A 22187-nucleotide genomic window follows, 5' to 3' on the forward strand; every position below is an offset into this window, starting at 1 on the left:
CTTTTGCTATTAATATGCTTTACATATTTTGAAGATCTTTTACATAATTTTTCAAGGTTTCTGTGAGTCCCCAAATCCAACTTTGTTGTTTTTATAAAACAGCTCTGTAAGTTACTTTCTTCTAAAGTATCTGCTAGTGAGCTTTCATCTAAATTATCTGACATTGCAATATGTCATAATAGGACACTAATATACTTGTGGATTTTTAGGAAAATGGGAAATTAAGAAACAAAAAGAATGATGTGTCAATAAGGGTTCATTATGTGTATTTCAAGTAATGGAAGATTGAATCTAAGTTAGCTTAAACAAGATATAGGATTGATTGGTTCACATAAGAGGAAGATTCATCAGGTTGGCTCCAGAGTTGGTATGTTTGTATTTGCCTTGTGTGGGATGAACTCTATTCTGAAACTGGCTTCTCTCAAGGTGGCAGGCTGGTTGCAACAGTTTTAGATTTCCTGCTATAATATCCAAAAAGAAAAATATCTGGCTCCGAAAAACTCTTTTTCTGAGAAGGACAGGAATGTGTCTCCCCTAGAATTCCTCAACTAATTTGTCCTTCGGTCTCATTAGTGTTAATTATGCACTTGTTCATTGCTGATTGTACCCCTTTGCTATGGGATCCACTGTGGCAAGCAATATGGCATTATTACGATTGGGTTAAACACTCATGGGTCACCCCTGTGGAGTTGTGGTTGTTGGCAACAATGCAAAAGGAACGAATAGAAGGACTATAAGGGAAGGACAATAGACACTACAAACAAAATGTTATAAAATCATTTCATGAGAAAAAATTTCTCTTAAGCGAAAACTATATGTAAAATTTTAAGGACTCATGGGCAAAATATTAAGACTTTCAGAAATTTAAATTTTTAAAGTTAAATTAAATAAGATTTTTTCTGCCTCTTACATTATGGTTCTTTTGTATTTTTCTGGTGGTGTTATCATTATGATTTCAAATTTGTTGAGTAATGTGAGAGCTGTTCATATTCTTGATATTACATTATGGCTTAGCTTTTATAAATGTTTTTATTCTTTTTTCTGATATTTTATACAAAAAATATTCTTCCTGGTTATAACTCCCTACTATAAGATGTTATATAACAAGTAGAGAACAGAGTCAAGGTTAATGGTATTAGGAAAAGATATGTCAAGAGTCCGTCAGAAAAGATGCAAAAATAGATATAAAAGAACAGGAGGTTTTTCTGATGAAGAATAGTTCAATCTGTGTTACTTAATTTCCTGTAATAAAAGATAAAAATATAAAATTACATGCCTTTCTATTTGCTTATTTTTTCCTTCTTTTCCCTTGCCTGAGGAAATATATTGACAAAAATATTGCTACAAGAGATGTATGAGATTTTACTGCCTATGTTTTCTTCTAGGATTTGTATGGTTTTATAACTTACATTTAAGTCTTTTATCCATTGGAGTTTATTCTTGTATATGATGTAACTTGGTAGTCTAGTTTCTTTTTTTTTTTATGTACCTGTCCAATTTTTCCAACACCATTTATTGGAAATACTTGTCTTTACATCATTTTGCGACAGCATAAATGAAGCTGGAGGTTATTAGGCTAAGTAAAATTAGCCAGTCAGAGAAAGACAAATACCAAATGATCTCACTTATGTGTGGAATCTAATGAAGAAAATAATTTAACAGACAAAATAAAAGCATAGGAACATAGAACAGAATGACAGCTGTTAGAGGGGAGGGGTCAGGGATCTGAGTGAAAAAGATGAAAGGGTTAAGCAAAAAAATAATAATAACATACAAATGCAGACAACAGTATGTAAATGGAATATAATAGCACTATACCTGTGGTTAGATGATAGATAGATGATAGATAGATAGATAGATAGATAGATAGATAGATAGATAGATGATAGAATATACAAGTTTATTCTTGTATATGATGTAACTTGGTGAGATAATATTTGTGGAGCCTGACCAGGTAGTGGTGCAGTGGATAGAGAGTCAGCCTGGGATGCTGAGGACCCAGGTTCAAAACCTCAAGGTCACTGATTTGAGCATGAGTTCATCTGGCTTGAATGTGGGTTCACTAACTTGAGCGCAGGGGCACCAGCTTGAATGTGAGATCATAGACCTGACCCCATGGTCACCAGCTTGAGCCTAGAGATCTCTCTGGCTTGAAGCCAAAGGTCACTGGCTTGAGCAAGGGTTCACTGGCTCAGCTGGAGCCACCCGGTCAAGGCACATACGAGAAAATAATCAATGAGTAACGGAAGTCCCGCAGCTACGAGTAGATGCTTCTCATCTTTCTCCCTTCCTGTGTGTCTGTCTCTGTCTATCCCTCTCTCTCCTGCTCTCCCTCTCTCTCATACAAAACAAAGAAACAAACAAACAAAAGAAAACACATGTGGAATAGATACCTGTAGTAGAAAATACTTGTAATTGCTAGTCATCATTCTTTTATCACAGATGAAAAAGTCCACATTAATTACTCTTAGTCAAACAAAAGTATATAAAAGCTTGTAATATCTCAAGATAGTTCTGGGTATTGACTCTCCAACAAAAAAATATTGTGTCGTGACTTCATTTTTATCTGAAATCTCCAAAGATAACTTTCAAGAAAACAATCCCCTACCCATTACAGATGATATTTTTTTTTTACCCTAACAGACACACCAGTACATTTCTGATAATACTACCACTTCTCCAGAGAATTTTCTTGATTCACAGAATCACAATGCTATATCATTTTTGAGTATATGCAACCTTGGAGATTATTTTATTTAGCCTTTATTATTACTAATCAGCAAATCCAGGCCAATAAAGGTAATTAACTTTCCTTAGGCCACATAGGATGTGATATTCTATCCAAATCTATAACCAAATACAATGGAATAGGGTAGAATAGGTTATGTTATAGTAAAAGTAAAAATCTCAGTGAATAATTAAACACTTTTATTTTGCATGCCATGAATGATCACAGGAACCCATAGCTAACAACTAGTTCAATTTTCCACTCTGCAGAAATGGCTACTTATTATTTCTCTTACAACATTCATCCAACCTCTTCATGGACATTTCTATTAACAAAAGGAATCACTAACTTAAAAAGCAGATTGTTGCATTACTGGTAAGTTCTCCTTATTAGATAGTTCTGCAACTTATTGATAAAGTTTCTCTGGGTCTATTCATCCATTTTTCCAGCATTTAGGTAGTCACCAAGGGTCACCTAAAGATTAGATAATCCTTCTTGGAGAAGGAACTATGCTTCTGGAATTACTGCCTTGGTCGTTGAAATGTTGAAAGGAATTCATATGTTTTGTCTTAGAGTTCTTTCATTCTAGAACTAGTTTCAAAGTTTCTTTGACCATTTTTTTTTTTTGTGTGTGTGTGTGTGAGAGAGAGAGAGAGAGAAAAAGGGACCAGAAAAAGTGAGGCAGACTCCCAGAAGTACCCTGACTGGGATCCACCAGACAACCCTGTCTGGAGCCAATGCTCAAGTATCAAGCAATTTTTAGCACCTGAGTCTGACACCTGGCCTGGTATATGGATGTCCCAGGTTCGATTACCAGTACAGGCACATAGGAGAAGGGACCATCTGCTTCTTGCCCCCCTCTCTTTCCCCCTTTCCACAGCCAGTGGCTTGATTGGTTTGAGTGTAGCCTTGGGTGCTGAGGATAGCTTAATTGGTACAAGCATGTCAGCCTCAGGTGCTAAAAATAGCTTGCACTCATGCTTTGGTCCCAGATGGGGTTACCAGGTGGATCCTGGTCAGGGCACATGTGGGAGTCTGCCTCGCTAGCTCTCCTCCTCTCACCAAAAATGAATAATTAAAATAACATGCTTTTTAGATGCCTCTTCACCATCTTGGTTATTTTCCATTGTACACATTCTAGTTTTTAGCTTGCTTTATCAAATTAAATTATTATTTCAAATAGAAGTATCCAACAGAAGAATATACAAAATGTAATGAATTCTTCAGAGAGGTCAGAGTTGGAGATGGATTTAAGAAGTCATCTTCCTAGAGGTGAGAATTAAAACAAGGAAACAAAATAATAATCTCTCAGAGAGAAAAGAACAAGAAAACTGCAGAGAAATAAATGTTAAAATTTAAAAAGCAAACTGATAATATAAATTCATCCTAGAACTTACTAGAAGTTACTCATGTTTTCCTCAGCAGTCACTGCAATTTTGTGTGCAGGGGTAAAATTTGAAAATTTATAATACTCAAAAATCTAAAAAACTCTGTGGTTAAGACAAATGTGGCATCTCAATCAACTTTGATCTAGGTTCTATAGCATACAAAAACCTATTTGCTCATAGGGAACAGAAAAAAAAGGATATAGCTCTTACTGTGTAGAACTTTTAAAGCTAAGTCTGGATATTGGAAATTTAAAGATATTTAAAATCTAAAGTCATAAGCATTTCACTTGAGACCTCAAATGAGTTGTTTTATGTATAAGGAAGGGGAAGTTCTGGCTTCTATCAGAGTGCTGTAAGAAACTCAGAGGGTCTCAAAACAAGTGAGATGTAGGAACTGATACAGATATTTTAAAATAATTAGCAGGAAAGCCAAAGAAACAAATTATTAATTTGAATATTAAGCTATGTGTTCTTAAAAGGTCCTCGTTTTCTGGAGGCATTTTGATGTCTCCATTGTGGGCTCTGTTTTTGCCTCAACATGACCCATATCAGTCAATTCCACAGTTCTGCATTACAAAATCCAACAAAATGTGGGATCTGACATTGTTCATCTCTTGCCAGATAAACTTTTTAAGTTTCATAAAGACTTTTATCAGTTTAATGTAAAAACATTTTAACAACAAAATATGTAAAACACTCATAAATACCAAGTACATGAATGATACTTCTTCACAAGGAAAGATTAAAAAAAAAGAGCTGTTTTATTAAGATGTATTTCACATACCATCAACTTCACCCTCACAAACTGCACAATTCAGTGGTACTATTAAATTGTATAACCGCCACGACCATCTCATTCTGGAAAAGTGTCATCACTTCCCCCCAACACACATTATACTTATTAGCAGTCACTCCGTAGTCTCTGCATGCCCTAGCTTCTCCCAGCAATCTCTTTCTCCTTGGATTTGCCTATTCCAGACACTTCAAATCAGCGGAATCATACCACACTGAGTACTTTGTGATAGGCTGCTTTCACTGAGTATAATGTTTTCAAGGTTTAATTATTTTGTAGCAGGTATCTATCAGTGCTTTATTTGCCAGATAATATTTCTTTGAATGGCTATATCATATACCACTTTTAAAAATTAAAATATTCAGGAGGTCCTCAGGTTATGACAGCCTCAACATATGGTATTTCAAGTTTACGATGCTCACTCCCATAAAAACTTTAAAAAATTGAGACATGAGCATTTCAGCTTATGCCGTTAGCGTCATACTTATGGACCACATGGGTGAAATAGTTTAATTGTGCATGGCAGAAGAGTACATAGTAATGCGGCAAATGAATGAGGGAGTTGGCATCCTGCAGTACACTTTGGACTGTTAAAAGCTCATTTCATTTGTGTTGCTTTGTTAGGCAACTTTTTGGCCTTTATCATGGCTCCTATGTCCTTTCTCTTTTTCTGTGGCTTAGTTGTGTTTTTATGTTCTAGATTATGATATTACAACTGTGTTAAGATAGGTAAGAGACTTAGGCTAGGGTTGTGTTTTGACTAACAACAAATTCAGGTTATGTCACTCTAGTAAGAATAGAACTGTTGTAACCCAAGGGCCCCCTGTAACACTTTTTGAAATGCAGACAAATTACTATAAAATGTAATTTTTCTATAACACCTGCATGTAATTGTTTTCTCAGTACTAATTTATTAGACTGGGGCTTTGCAGACCATACTACACCTGAAACTGAGCTCCACTACCCAATTTCTTCCAGTATTTTGTTTTTATTTAAGTAATTGTTGAAACTCAAGTTAAATATTTACAGTAAAGGCCCTGGCCAGTTGGCTCAGTGGTAGAGTGTTGGACTGGTGTGTGATTGTCCCAGGTTTGATTCCTGGTCAGGGCACACAGGAGAAGAGACCATCTGCTTCTCCATCCTTCCCTCTCTCTCTCTCTCTTTCCCTCCCATAGTCATGGCTTGATTGGTTTGAGTGCATCGACCTGGGCACTGAGGATGACTCCATGGAGCTTCTGCCTCAGGTGCTAAAAATAGCTCAGTTGTGAGCATGGCCCTAGATGGGAAGAGCATTGGCCCTGATGCAGGTTGCAGGGTGGATTCCACTCAGGGTGCATGCAGGAGTCTGTTTCTCTCTATCTCCCCTTCTCTCACTTAGAAAAGAAGAAAAATAAATAAATATATACAGTGAAATGATAATAAATTTTTTAAAGATATTTTTTATTTTGAGAGAAAAGAAGGGAGAAAGAGAAAGAGAGAGAGAAACAGCAATTTGTTGTTCCACTTATTTATGCATTCATTGATTGATTCTTGTATGTACCCGGGACACATACAAGAATCAAACCCACAGCCTTGCATACTGGGGTGATGCTCTAACCAACTGAGCACCTAGCCAGGGCTGAAAGTAAATTCTTAATATTACATTGAGTATAGAGTGGTTGGTAGGCTGAAAGAGGCCAAAAAAAAATATCCTTTTTATCTATAATTACTTCTCCCAGAAAAAAAAAAGCAGACATTGGAAAGCCAAGTGCTAGTCAAGAGCTCCAAGAAAGCAGTGGCATGATGCTCAGTCCTTCATGTTGCCCCTCACACAGAGTTGTGTAGCTCAACACTGAACATCCAGTATGAAGTCGTCAGAAATTTATCAGAGAGAGGTGTTTTATTCAGACTGGTGAAAATTTTATCATGGCCTACCTCCAGTAACGGGAGACGGTGAATAGCAAAAATCTTAATTGATTCTTCAGAAAATAAATGTACAACAAAAATACACCTGAATCGTGCCAGCAGCCAGCAAGTAAAATAAAGCTACAAGTTAATGGCCATCAAATGGGCTATGACACCCTGCGAAAGCTCTTTGTGGGAGCTGTTTGTGCTGAACCTTTAACATAAAAGCCGTGAAGACTCTTTGCTCAGAGACGTGGCCCCTGCTCTTTCCTCTGCCAGCATTCTCTTCCACTTGGCTGGCTCCTTCATTTCCTTCCGGTATTTGCCCAAATCCACCATCCAGAAAAGCTTTCCTCATTTGTTTTATACAAAAGAACAACACCTACCACCACCGCTATTTATTCCCTTTAGGCTTAATTATATGTCAAGAAAATTTTCTAGTACAGGTCAGAAATTTCTAGTATTGCCTAAATACTTGATCATTGCTGTGAAACATCAGCATAAATAGCACCATCTGGTAATGGTGTCCATTGTTTTACAAAGAGTAAGACCTTTAACAGGGGCCAGAGGTGAGGAAGGATGGAAAAGGTTGGAGCATATCTGAATAGGACATAAAAAATAAAACTCACTTAACTTTTTTATTTTAAAGACTTTATTTATTGGTTTTACAGAGAGAAGAGGGTGGGGGAATGAGAAGTATCAACTCATAGTTGTTTCACTTTAGTTGTCCATTGATTGCTTGTCATATGTGCCTTGACCGGACAAGCCTAAGGTTTCAAACCTGGGATCTCAGCGTTTCAGGTTGACGCTTTATCTACTCTTCCACCACAGGCCAGGCAAAGGTTTTATATTTTTATTCGACTTTTAAATTTTTATGCTAATTCTGGGGGTTGAAGTGAGGTGAGATAATTTGTCACTCTCCCCAAACTTATTACCTAATACAGTGCACTCTGCTTTTTTTTTTTTTTTTGTACTCTCAAACTCTGAGTACTTTATCCATATAAATTAGAGCTTCCCATAATGTCTTTTCAAATAAGGGAATGTTCTCTCTGACTCTAGAAGCAGTCAAAGAGGGGATATCATGGAACTTATTTTTACATATATGGGGGTGGAAAAGGAAATAAGTCCTCCAAAGTTCCTTTCAAACTTAATGTTTTGTGATTCACTCATCTGAGATTTTTTTAATAGACAAAATGATAATGGAAGGAAGTATTCTGACAGTCTAGTGACTATAGTTATTAGCACAAAAGTATTACAGAACAGTATAAGGAATTCAGAAGAAAGAGGACCTAGCTTTAATGGGTTCTCACACTATTTAGTCATGTGACCTCAAATATGAGATTTAACCCATTTGAACTTTAACTTCTTCATCTGTGGCAGATGCTAGCAAATTTTTTCCTTTTTTTCTCCTAAGATTGAAGTGAGGATCAGATTCCATAAAGTGTATGAAAGCCCTCTAAAAGCAACAAAATGATACACAACTCTTTGGTCAAGAGAAATAGCTTATTTTGAAAAGAAAGAACATATTATTATTATTATTATTATTATTATTAATTTTATTGGGGTGACATTGATAAATCAGGGTACATATGTTCAGAGAAAACATCTCCAGGTTATCTTGATATTTGATTATGTTGCATACCCATCACCCAAAGTCAAATTGTCTTCCGTCACCTTCTATCTTGTTTTCTTTGTGCCCCTCCCGAAAGAACATATTTTTAATAAAGTTGATTTACTTCTTCATATAAATTTAGGCAAACTACAATTTAAAAATGTTGATTGACTAACAAATAGCTATGGATTTATAGTTGTCAGTTTTTTTTTTAAAATCATAGTCCATAAAAACCAACTGACCATTTTAAGTAAAGATAGACAATTACTGAAAATAGATCTGGAGTTTATGAACTTAATAGGAGTCTAAAGAACTATACATAGGAAAAGTGTAATTTTTTTATTAATTTTAATGAGGTGACATTCATCAATCAGGGTACATACATTTAGAGAAAACATCTCCAGGTTATTTTGACATTTGATTATGTTGCATACCCATCACCCAAAGTCAAGTTGTCTTCCGTCACCTTTTATCTGGTTTTCTTTGTGCCCTTCCCCTCCCTCCACGCCCTCCCTCATTTTCCTCCCCACCACCACCCCTGGTAACCACCACACTCTTGTCCTACACTTGAAAAGTGTAGGAACCAAGGGAGTTCTTTATGGCTGCCCAGAATTCACTGCACAGGACAATAGGGGTCACATATTGCTGCTCTCACCTCCATGTCACCATGATTGCTCAAGATGTGAATTCTAGACACCTCCCAAAATAACATACATTGAGGGATGCCCTTAAAAGTGAGGGCAAGCCTGACCTGGCTATGGCGCAATGGATAGAGTGTTGGACTGGGATGCCGAGGACCCAGTTTCAAACCCCGAAGTGTGGGCTCATCTCGTTTGAACAAGGCTCACCAGCTTGAACCCAAGGTTACTGGCTTAAGCAGAGGATCACTCTGTCTGCTGTAGCCCCCAAGTCAAGGCACATATAAGAAAACAATCAATGAACAACTAAGGTGCTGCAAAGAATTGATGCTTCTCATCTCTCCCTTCCTGTCTGTCTGTCCCTATCTGTCCCTCTCTCTGTCTCTGTCACACACACAAAAAAATGATGTCAACATTCTAATACAGAACAGGGGAATGGATACTGAACATAAAAAGAAAAAGAAAATGTCCTCCAATATTTTACATGTTTTTTGTCAACTGTGATTCTTTCTTCTTGTCATTCACTGATATTTGCTACTTAGGATCCAGGAACCTGAGGTCATGTTTATCCTAATCATTTAAATAAAATTATTTGAAATAAAGGGCACTTGCATATTTTGTGAGAGGTTTTAATATTAATGAAATCAAAAGACCCATAAAAGGACTATTTTAGGGTGACACATTATGAGATACTAATTCATAATTGTGATTTTAGTTTATTGAAACATGAATGAGCATTGATTATTTTTTTCTTCTACTCAAAAGGAGCCTTTCAATGTGGAAGAAACTACTTTATTACTATAGTTGCTGATTAAATAATTGTTATGATTGAGAAATATAAAAGGTTTGCTCTAGATTAAGTATGGCCTTCATTTACAAGTGTTGAACATCAAAACTGCCACTTGTTCAATAAATTGCCTCATATTTTTGAACTCACATTAACATATAATTTCTTTTTTTTTTTTTTTTTTTTTTTGGTTTTTTTTTTTATATAATTTTATTTTTTAATGGGGTGACATCAATAAATCAGGATACATATATTCAAAGATAACAAGTCCAGGTTATCTTGTCGTTCAATTATGTTGCATACCCACCACCCAAAGTCAGATTGTCCTCTCTCACCTTCTATCTTGTTTTCTTTGTGCCCCTCCCCACCCCCATCCCTCTCCCATTCCCCCCTCCCCCCCCCGTAACCACCACACTCTTATAAATGTCTCTTAGTTTCACTATTATGTCCCACCTACGTATGGAATAATACAATTCCTATTTTTTTCTGATTTACTTATTTCGCTTAGTATCATGTTATCAAGATCCCACCATTTTGCTGTAAATGTTCCGATGTCATCATTTCTTATGGCTGAGTAGTATTCCATAGTGTATATGTGCCACATCTTCTTTATCCAATCATCTATTGATGGGCTTTTTGGTTGTTTCCATGTCCTGGCCACTGTGAACAATGCTACAATAAACATGGGGCTGCATGTGTCTTTACGTATCAATGTTTCTGAGTTTTGGGGATATATACCCAGTAGAGGGATTGCTGGGTCATAAGGTAGTTCTATTTTCAGTTTTTTGAGGAACCACCATACTTTCTTCCATAATGGTTGTACTACTTTACATTCCCACCAACAGTGTATGAGGGTTCCTTTTTCTCCACAGCCTCTCCAACATTTGCTGTTACCTGACTTGCTAATAACAGCTAATCGAACAGGTGTGAGGTGGTATCTCATTGCCGTTTTGATTTGCATTTCTCTAATAGCTAAAGAAGATGAGCATCTTTTCATATATCTGTTGGCCATTTGTATTTCTTCCTGGGAGAAGTGTCTATTCATATCCTCTTCCCATTTTTTTATTGGATTGTTTGTTTGTTTGTTGTTGAGTTTTATGAGTTCTTTGTATATTTTGGATATTAGGCCCTTATCTGAGCTGTCGTTTGAAAATATCATTTCCCATTTAGTTGGCTTTCTGTTTATTTTGTTATCAGTTTCTCTTGCTGAGCAAAAACTTCTTAGTCTGATGTAGTCCGATTCATTAATTTTTGCCTTCACTTCTCTTGCCATTGGAGTCAAATTCATAAAATGCTCTTTAAAACCCAGGTCCCTGAGTTGAGTACCTATGTCTTCTTCTATGTACTTAATTGTTTCAGGTCTTATGTTTAGATCTTTGATCCATTTTGAGTTAATTTTTGTACAGGGGGAGAGACTGTAGTCCAGTTTCATTCTTTTGCATGTGGCTTTCCAGTTTTCCCAGCACCATTTATTGAAGAGGCTTTCTTTTCTCCATTGTGTGTTGTTGGCCCCTTTATCAAAAATTATTTGACTATATATATGTGGTTTTATTTCTGGACTTTCTATTCTGTTCCATTGGTCTGAGTGTCTATTTTTCTGCCAATACCATGCTGTTTTGATTGTCGTGGCCCTATAATAGAGTTTGAAGTCAGGTATTGAAATGCCCCCAGCTTCATTCTTTTTCTTTAGGATTGCTTTGGCTATTCGGGGTTTTTTATAGTTCCATATAAATCTGATGATTTTTTGCTCTATTTCTTTAAAAAACGTCATTGGAAGTTTGATGGGAATTGCATTAAATTTGTATATTGCTTTGGGTAATATAGCCATCTTGATTATATTTATTCTTCCTAGCCAAGAACAAGGTATATTCTTCCATCTCATTATATCTTTTTCGATTTCCCTTAACAATGGTTTATAGTTTTCATTATATAAGTCCTTTACATTCTTTGTTATGTTTATTCCTAAGTATTTTATTTTTTTTGTTGCAATCGTGAAGGGGATTGTTCTTTTGAGTTCCTTCTCAGTTGTTTCATTGTTGGCATATAGAAAGGCTATTGACTTCTGTATGTTAATTTTGTATCCTGCGATCTTACTGTATTGGCTTATTGTTTCTAGTAGTCTTTTTGTGGATTCTTTGGGGTTTTCGATGTATAGTATCATATCATCTGCAAAAAGTGATACCTTTACTTCTTCTTTTCTGATATGGATGCCTTTTATTTCTTTGTCTTGTCTGATTGCTCTGCCTAGAACCTCTAGTACCACATTAAATAAGAGTGGAGAGAGTGGACAACCCTGTCTTGTTCCTGATTTAAGGGGGAAAGCCTTCAGTTTAGTGCCATTTAATATGATGTTAGCTGATGGTTTATCATATATGGCCTTTATCATGTTGAGATATTTTCCTTCTATACCCATTTTGTTGAGAGTCTTAAACATAAAATTGTGTTGTATTTTATCGAAAGCCTTTTCTGCGTCTATTGATAAGATCATGTGGTTTTTGTTCTTTGTTTTGTTGATATGGTGTATTACATTAACCGTTTTACGTATGTTGAACCATCCTTGAGATTCTGGGATGAATCCCACTTGATCATGATGTATTATTTTTTTAATATGTTGTTGTATTCGATTTGCTAGTATTTTGTTTAGTATTTTAGCATCTGTATTCATTAGAGATATTGGTCTGTAGTTTTCTTTTTTTGTGCCATCCTTGCCTGGTTTTGGTATGAGGGTTATGTTGGCTTCGTAAAATGTGTTTGGAAGTATTGCTTCTTCTTCAATTTTTTGGAAGACTTTGAGTAGAATAGGAACCAAGTCTTCTTTGAATGTTTGATAAAATTCGCTGGTATAGCCGTCAGGGCCTGGACTTTTATTTTTGGGGAGGTTTTTAATGGTTTTTTCTATTTCTTCTCTACTGATAGGTCTGTTTAGGCTTTCTGCTTCTTCTTGACTCAGTCTAGGAAGGTTGTATTTTTCTAGGAATTTATCCATTTCTTCTAGGTTGTTGAATTTAGTGGCATAAAGTTTTTCATAGTATTCTACAATAATTCTTTGTATATCTACGGTGTCCGTGGTGATTTCTCCTCTTTCATTTTGGATTTTGTTTATATGAGTTCTTTCTCTTTTTTCCTTGGTAAGTCTTGCCAAGGGTTTGTCAATTTTGTTGATCTTTTCAAAGAACCAGCTCCTTGTTCTATTAATTTTTTCTATAGTTTTTCTGTTCTCTAATTCATTTATTTCTGCTCTGATTTTTATTATCTCCTTTCTTCGGCTGGTTTTGGGTTGTCTTTGTTCTTCTTTTCTAGTTCCTTAAGGTGTGAAGTTAAGTGGTTCACTTGGGCTCTCTCTTGTTTGTTCATATATGCCTGAAGTGATATGAACTTCCCTCTTATCACTGCTTTTGCTGCATCCCATAGATTCTGATATGTCGTATTGTCATTTTCATTAGTCTGTATATATCTTTTGATCTCTGCACTTATTTCTTCTTTGACCCATTCATTTTTTAAAAGTATGTTGTTTAGTTTCCACATTTTTGTGGGATTTTTTTCCTCTTTTTTGCAGTTGAATTCTAGTTTCAAGGCTTTATGATCAGAAAATATGCTTGGTACAACTTCAATTTTTCTGAATTTGCTGATGTTGTTTTTGTGGCCCAACATATGGTCAATTCTTGAGAATGATCCATGTACACTGGAGAAAAATGTATCCTCAGTCACTTTGGGATGAAATGTCCTGTAGATGTCTATCATATCCAGGTGCTCTAGTGTTTTGTTTAAGGCCACTATGTCTTTGTTGATTCTCTGTTTGGATGACCGATCTAGAGCCGTCAGCGGTGTATTGAGGTCTCCAAGTATGATTGTGTTTTTGTCAGTTTTTGTTTTAAGATCAATAAGTAGCTGTCTTATATATTTTGGTGCTCCTTGGTTTGGTGCATATATATTAAGAATTGTTATGTCTTCTTGATTCAGTGTCCCCTTAGCCATTATGAAATGGCCATTTTTGTCTCTGAGTACTTTTCCTGTCTTGTAGTCAGCATTATCCGATATGAGTATTGCTACACCTGCTTTTTTTTGGATGTTATTTGCTTGGAGTATTGTTTTCCAGCCTTTCACTTTGAATTTGTTTTTATCCTTGTTACTTAGATGAGTTTCCTGTAGGCAGCATACAGTTGGATTTTCTTTTTTAATCCATTCTGCTACTCTGTGTCTTTTTATTGGTGAGTTTAATCCGTTTACATTTAGTGTAATTATTGATACTTGTGGGTTCCCTATTGCCATTTTATATCTTGCTTTCTGTTAGTTTTGTGTCTTGTTTGATCCTTCTCTTTTGTTTTTCTATCTTTTGTTTTTATTTGGTTGTATTCCATACATCTTTCCACTGTTGCTATCTTTTTTATCTCATGTGCTTCTGTGGTGGTTTTTTCAATGGTGGTTACCTTTGAATAATGAAAAGGGTCCCTACCCTGTTCATTGTAGCGAACTATTTTGTGAGTACTTTTGCACTCCATCGTCCTTTGCTACTGTTAATCTCCATCTTCTCCCCCTCTTTCTTTTTGTTGTTGTCACAGTTTAAATTTGGTTTTATTGTGTTCTTCTTGGAGCTTTTACTTGTGGCTCTGTTTTTTTTTGTTCTTTGTATCTGATTGGAGAACCCCCTTTAGTAATTCCTGGAGTGGGTGTTTTCTGATGATAAATTCCCTCATCTTTTCTGTATCTGTGAATGTTTTTATTTCTCCTTCATATTTGAAGGATAGCTTTGATGGGTATAGTATTCGTGGCTGAAAGTTCCTCTCTTTCAGGACTTTAAATATTGGGGTCCACTCTCTTCTAGCTTGTAGAGTTTCTGCTGAGAAATCTGATGATAATCTAATGGGCCTTCCTTTATATGTTGTATTCTTCTTTTCCCTGGCTGCCTTGAGAATTTTTTCTTTGCTGTTGGTTTGTGTCAATTTCATTATGATATGCCTTGGAGTAGGTTTGTTGGGGTTAAGAAAACTTGGAGTTCTGTTTGCTTCTTGAACTTGAGGCTTTAGTTCTTTCCACAGGCTTGGGAAGTTCTCATCTATTATTTGTTTGAGTATGTTCTCCATTCCATTTTCTCTCTCTTTTCCCTCTGATATACCTATTATTCTTATGTTATTCTTTTTGATGGAGTCAGATAATTCTTGTAGGGCTATCTCATTTTTTTTAATTTTTGAGTCTCTTTATTTTTCTCTCTGTTGTGCCTCAAGTTGCTTGTCTTCTATTTCACTAATCCTCTTTTCTATCTGACCTGTTCTATTAGCTAAGCTTGTTACTTCATTTTTCAGCTCGTGAATTGAGTTTTTCATCTCTGTTTGATTTGTTTTTATAATTTCAATTTCCTTGGACATATATTCTTTGTGTTCATTGAGTTGTTTTCTGAGCTCCCTAAATTGCCTTTCTGTGTTTTCTTGTATATCTCGGAGGATTTTTAGGATTTCTATCTTGAATTCTCTGTCATTTAGCTCCAAGGTTTCCAATATATTAAATTTTTTCTCCATAGATTTTTCCTCATCTAGCTGTGTTACCTCTCTTTCTTTTGTATCCATGATATTCGATTTTCTCTTCCTTAATGGCATCTGAGGGTGGTTTTGTTGATAGTATTAATGAGATTTAATAAAGAATAAAAAGTTTAAAAAAATAATAAAAAAAAAATCGAAAAAAGTTGTTTTTTTTAAAAAAAAATTAATAATGAAATAAAGAAAAATAAAATAAAATAAAAATAAAAATAAAAAAAAAGGAAATTATTCCCCCCCTCCTTTTTTCCTCTCCTCTCCTCTCCCCTCTTTCTTGATAAAATCTTGTGGTGGACTGTGAATTATAACAAACAATGCCTGTGATGGAGGGCCTGAATTAGGGAAAAGTAATAAAGGGGCAAGCAAAAAAAAAAAAAAAAAGAAAAAAGAAGAAAAAGAAAAAAAAAAAGAGCGTATGGACCCACAAAAAGCAAATAAGGAAAAAATTTGGGTCAAGAATAAAATGATTTGCTTTTAGGTGTTGGTTGTCTAAGAGTTATGATGAGAGGATTAAGAGGAAAACGGAAAAATGGGGGGACAAATTAAAAAATTACTATTGTATTTAGTGGAACAAGAACTAGATAATATGGAGAGCCAGGGATGGCAGCACTGCTAGTGAGTTAAAAAGGTGAAGTAAAAACCCCCCAGAATGCCACAAACATAAGTTTGAGTCCCAGATAAGATAATTTGTTTGTTATTGAGGTTTGAGTGAGAGGAGATGTAAAGGAGAAAGGAAGAAACTAATATAGAGGGAGAAAAGAAAGAGAGAGAGAGAAAAAAAAAGAGGGAACCACTAAAATAAGAAAAAAGAAAGGAGAGAGAGAGAGAGTTAAGGGTTTTGGAGTGCAACCCTCATAGAGATAAAGGAAGAGAAGAGAAAAGATAATGGGAGATGTAACACTTATGGGTAGTGTAGTTCAAGGAGAGGAGAGAGTAAGACTGGCAGAGAGTTAATCGGCCAAATTGGAGGAGGAAAAAAAAAGTATCAAGAATGAAGATAAGAGAAACAAACGAACAAATATAATAAAATGGGATAGGTTATAAAGTCTGCAGATTATTCTTGATTTTGAGAGGTTATCTTCTTGCTTTTTCTTTTCTCTCCCTCTTCCTGGTCGGTGACTCTGTACCCCGGGTTTTGCCCCTTTGCCACGCTCAGGTGGAGGTTTGCAGTTGATAAGTCTCTATGGCAATGTCATGTATTGTGCTTTAGTCTCGTTGGCAGTCGAGGCTATTAGCATTTATAGGCTCCGACAGTGAGAGAGTCCGTGTTCCTGGAGCCTTTCTCCTAGTCTTTCCTTCCTCAATTAGTAGCCTGATAATCCAGCTATGGGGTTGCTGCTGCCTCTGCCTGGATAGTAAGAGGCTCAAAGAGCTGGCAACTCCCCACTCTATTTCCACTCAGCACAGGGCTCTGGGTAAGGCTCAGTCAGTCAGAGCTGCTAGCATAATCAGGCGGGCTTTCCGGCCATTCAAAGACCTCTGGCTCTGCCACTCTGTCCGGTAACACAAGCGGGTGCCCACTTCCGGGGCGCTTGGAGGAAACTCTCACTCACTGGCTGTGCGCGCAGACCAGGATATCCGGCCAGCAGTCTCACGCTCTGAGTGAAACCCCCAACCGCAGGGAAAAGTTGCAGCGTTGGAATTGAGTCTCGCTCCGTCCCCGTGCGCGGCTTTTGCAAGGCGCTGGGGCAGCCCGAGATTCCGCTTTGGCCCACACAAAGGCCCCTGACTCTGCCCCTCTGTGCGATGACACGGGCGCGCACTGCCGAGGCACTCAGAGGAATCGCTCACTCCTTATCTGCGCGCGCAAACCAGGATATGAGGCCGGCCGCTTTCCCTCTGAGTGAAACACCCTCCGGCAAGGAAAATCTCCACCGTTGGAATTAGTTCTCACTCCCTCCCGTGTGTGGCTTTCCCAGGGTGCTGGGGCTGCCCAGAGACTCTGCCCTCGGCCCACAGAAAGGCCTCTGACCCTGCCTCTCCATGAGGCAACACGGGCACTGACTCCCGGGGCCTAGGAAGAAATCTCTCGCCCACTAACTGCGCACCAGCCAGGAGACCGGGTAAAATGGCCGCGCCGCTTGTCTTTCTTTGTTTGGGTTTGGCGCGAGTGTTAGCTTGTATTGCCCGGGTTGCCACAGGATCAGATTTTCCTCGGCTTGGATCTCCGTGCCACAGCCTGGTTCGGCCATTTGTTTCGCGGCCTGGATGTATTCATCCCCTTTGCCCGCCTCAGTTTCTATATTCACAGTTACCAGAGAAAGCCGCCCTGTTTAGGTTAGTGAGGAAGGCGGAGCATTTCTTACTCCCTATTTCCTTCGGGGTTTGGTTATATATTTAGCCAATTTTTCACTCAATCATACCTTTGGGTGTATTGCGAAGCATCTGGAAGCTCCAAGTATAGGTTTTTCTGTTTCTGGTTGAAGATCTTGTTGAGTTTTGGGGGAGATTTATCGGTATCGCTTCCTACCCCGCCATTACTCTGACGTCATTCATCAACATATAATTTCTTAAGAGTTTCTCTTGCAGAAACGTAGAAGTGTCCATAACCTTGGCATTTTATATGTAGTCCAAATATATGTCTATGGAGGATTCTCCTAAGAACCTGGGTTTAAATAATGGTAAAAAGAAAATTATCTTCTTCTATTTAATCACTACCTTAGAGATATTCATAGTGCATTATTCTGTCCCCCAGTGCAAAAGTTATAGAACTTATCCAAATATATAAAACTATGTCCAGAATAAAACTGTCGCATAAGTGATGCATAAATAATCCAGATTTTTCTCCATTTAATCTTTTGCCTGAAACATTTTTCTACAAATCTATTCCTTTACTGCGATTATTTTTACATTCCCACGCAGGTTTTTTTTCCAATAAATATATAATAGAGGTGGATTCTCTAGAGACCCAAGGAAAAGTGAGATGAAGACAAATTTGTATACTAAAAACTACAAACTTTATATGTAGAACAGTTTAGATAATTTTTTTCTTACTCAGATTGCTATTTTGTTTCAAATGTTTTACTGGTCCAAAAGTTTATAGTATTAACAACTCTTGATTACATCTATTAGTGAGAAACTGGGACTTTGGTAGTGCCCTGGTTGTTTTTCAAGCTGTTTTATCTTCCAACAGAACACATACTCATCCAATTATTTAATGCTGATCTTTACCCAAATATCAAATCTCATTGAAATCTAATTTCAATGAAATTGAAAACTCATTTGCTTACTTCAGTGGTAGTCAACCTGGTCCCTACCACCCACTAGTGGGCGTTCTAGCTTTCATGGTGGGCGGTAGCAGAGCAACCCAAGTATAAATAAAATGATAGATTTAACTATAAGTTGTTTTATAAAGATTTATTCTGCCAAACTTAGCAAAAATTCAACATAAAGTACTTGGTAAGTAATTATTATTATATACTTTAACTTGCTATAACTCTGCTTTATAAATCACCATTACTGTGGAACCGGTGGGTGGTTAGAAAATTTTACTACTAACAGAGATACAAAAGTGGGCGGTAGGTATAAAAAGGTTGACTACCCCTGGCTTACTTCTTCCCATTTCAGGTAAAATCTATCTACTGATCTGTTCATTCATTCAGCAAACATTTTTGAGTACCAATTATGTACAGACAGCTGTTCTAGATGCTTGAGATACATCCGTCTGCCAGACCAGCAAGTTTTTATTCTCACAAAATCTACATTGCAGAAAGAAAAAAAAAGAATGAAGATAATATATTTTTTTTAATGTTAGTGCCATGATAAAAATTAAGCAGAGGAATTGCTAGGAGACTGTTTTAGGTTGTGACCACTTCTCTGGGGAGTAACCTTTTATGTTGAGTTTTGGATGACAGGGAAAGGTCAACCATACATATCTGAGAAAAAGCATCCCAGAGGGAATACTCTAGGGTAAGAATGAGTGTGACAGTGTGACATGTTCAAAGGACAGAAAGAAGGCAGTTATGCAATGAAAGAGGGAAAGAGCAATACAAAGATGCAGTAATGCATCTTTGCATAGATGGGGGTTCTAAACCATGCAAGTTCAAGTAAGCTAAGGAAGACCTTAGTATTTCGTTCTAAGTGGGATAAGGAGGCACTGAAAGATTATAAGGGAAAAGGTAATAAGAAATAACTTATACTTTAAGAATATCTTTCTGTCTGCAGTGTGGAATACATTGTAGCAAGTCAAGAGTAGAAGCAAGGAGATTTGAGGCTCCAGTAGTTCAGGTAGGAAGACAGTGGCTTCAACTAGATTAAGTGAAGAAAAAGAGGAGCATTTCAGATCGTGCTTTATAGGTAAGGTTAACATGATTTGCTCACAGAATGTATTTCTAAGATAGGAAATTAAGACCAGAAAAAAGAATTTAGAAAAAGTTACTATTGATAAAGGAACAAAACAAGGAGAGAAAGAGTTGCTGTAGAACTCTGCCCATATAGCTCACTTGGTCCACGGGAGTGCAGAGATTGCCGCTTTGATCCCCTGGCCAGGGAACATAAAGGAACAGATGGATGTTCCTGTTGCACTCTCTCTGTCTCTCTTTCCCTCTATCTCTCTAAAGTAAGTAAAAATTAATAAAAAGAAGATGGATATTTGGAAGAACCCATGTGGTGTTGTCACTGAAACGAGAAAATAGAGGTGTTTTTTTTTTTGTTTTTTTTTTATAAATTTTTATTAATGGTAATGGGATGACATTAATAAATCAGGGTACATATATTCAAAGAAAACATGTCTAGGTTATTTTGTCATTAAATTATGTTGCAAACCCCTCGCCCAAAGTCAGACTGTCCTCCGCCACCCTCTATCTAGTTCTCTGTGCCCCTCCCCCTCCCCCTAACTCTCTCCCTCCCTCCCTCCCATGTCCTCCCTCTCCCCACCCTTGGTAACCACCACACTCTTGTCCATGTCTCTTAGTCTCATTTTTATGTTCCACCAATGTATGGAACCATGTAGTTCTTGTTTTTTTCTGATTTACTTATTTCACTCCTTATAATGTTATCAAGATCCCACCATTTTGCTGTAAATGATCTGATGTCATCATTTCTTATGGCTGAGTAGTATTCCATAGTGTATATATGCCACATCTTCTTTATCCAGTCTTCTATTGAAGGGCTTTTTGGTTGTTTCCATGTCTTGGCCACTGTGAACAGTGCTGCAATGAACAAGGGCTACATGTGTCTTCACGTATCAATGTTTCTGAGGTTTTGGGGTATATACCCAGTAGAGGGATTGCTGGGTCATAAGGTAGTTCTATTTGCAGTTTTTTGAGGAACCACCATACTTTCCTCCATAATGGTTGTACTACTTTACATTCCCAAAAACAGTGAATGAGGGTTCCTTTTTCTCCACAGCCTCTCCAACATTTGCTATTACCCGTCTTGTTGATAATAGCTAATCTAACAGGGGTGAGGTGGTATCTCATTGTAGTTTTGATTTGCATTACTCTAATAACTAATGAAGCTGAGCATCTTTTCATATATCTGTTGGCCATTTGTATCTCTTCCTGGGAGAAGTGTCTGTTCATGTCCTCTTCCCATTTTTTTATTGGATTGTTTGTTTGTTTGTTGTTGAGTTTTATGAGTTCTTTGTATATTTTGGATATTAGGCCCTTATCTGAGCTGTTGTTTGAAAATATCATTTCCCATTTAGTTGGCTTTCTGTTTATTTTGATATCAGTTTCTCTTGCTGAGCAGAAACTTTTTATTCTGATGTAGTCCCATTCATTTATCTTTGCCTTCACTTCTCTTGGCATTGGAGTCAAGTTCATAAAATGTTCTTTAAAACCCAGGTCCATGATTTTTTTAGTACCTATGTCTTCTTCTATGTACTTTATTGTTTCAGGTCTTATATTTAGGTCTTTGATCCATTTTGAATTAATTTTAGTACACGGGGACAGGCTGTAGTCGAGTTTCATTCTTTTGCATGTGGCTTTCCAGTATTCCCAACACCATTTGTTGAAGAGGCTTTCTTTTCTCCATTGTGTGTTGTTGGCCCCTTTATCAAAGATTATTTGACCATATATATGTGGTTTTATTTCTGGGCTTTCTATTCTGTTCCATTGGTCTGAGTGTCTATTTTTCTGCCAATACCATGCTGTTTTGATTATCGTGGCCCTATAATATAGTTTAAAGTCAGGTATTGTAATGCCCCCAGCTTCATTCTTTTTCCTTAGGATTGTTTTGGCTATTTGGGGTTTTTTATAGTTCCATATAAATCTGATGATTTTTTGTTCCATTTCTTTAAAAAATCTCATAGGGATTTTGATGGGAATTGCATTAAATTTGTATATTGCTTTGGGTAATATGGCCATTTTGATTATATTTATTCTTCCTATCCAAGAACAAGGAATATTTTTCCATCTCATTGTATCTTTTTCGATTTCTCTTAACAATGCTTTGTAATTTTCATTATATAGGTCCTTTACGTTCTTTGTTATGTTTATTCCTAGGTATTTTATTTTTTTTTGTTGCAATCGTGAAGGGGATTATTTTTTTGATTTCGTTTTCTAACATTTCATTGTTGACATATAGAAAGGCTATGGACTTTTGTATGTTAATTTTGTATCCTGCGACCTTACTGTATTGGTTTATTGTTTCTAATAATCTTTTTGTGGAGTCCTTCGGGTTTTCGATGTATAGGATCATATCATCAGCAAAAAGTGATACCTTTACTTCTTATTTTCCGATATGGATGCCTTTTATTTCTTTGTCTTGTCTGATTGCTCTGGCCAGAACTTCTAGCACCACGTTAAATAAGAGTGGAGAGAGTGGACAACCCTGTCTTGTTCCTGATTTAAGGTAGAAAGTCCTCAGTTTTATGCCGTTTAATAGG

General features: G+C 36.7%; 1 protein-coding gene across 3 annotated transcripts in view; it reads left to right on the forward strand.

The window, feature by feature from the left end:
- LRRC7 (leucine rich repeat containing 7) overlaps nucleotides 1–22187 on the forward strand; it is a 595608-nt gene that overhangs the window by 209893 nt on the left and 363528 nt on the right. The gene's annotated exons all lie outside the window — the stretch shown is intronic.

Source organism: Saccopteryx leptura, chromosome 3 (genome assembly GCF_036850995.1).
Source record: "Saccopteryx leptura isolate mSacLep1 chromosome 3, mSacLep1_pri_phased_curated, whole genome shotgun sequence".
NCBI lineage: Eukaryota > Metazoa > Chordata > Mammalia > Chiroptera > Emballonuridae > Saccopteryx > Saccopteryx leptura.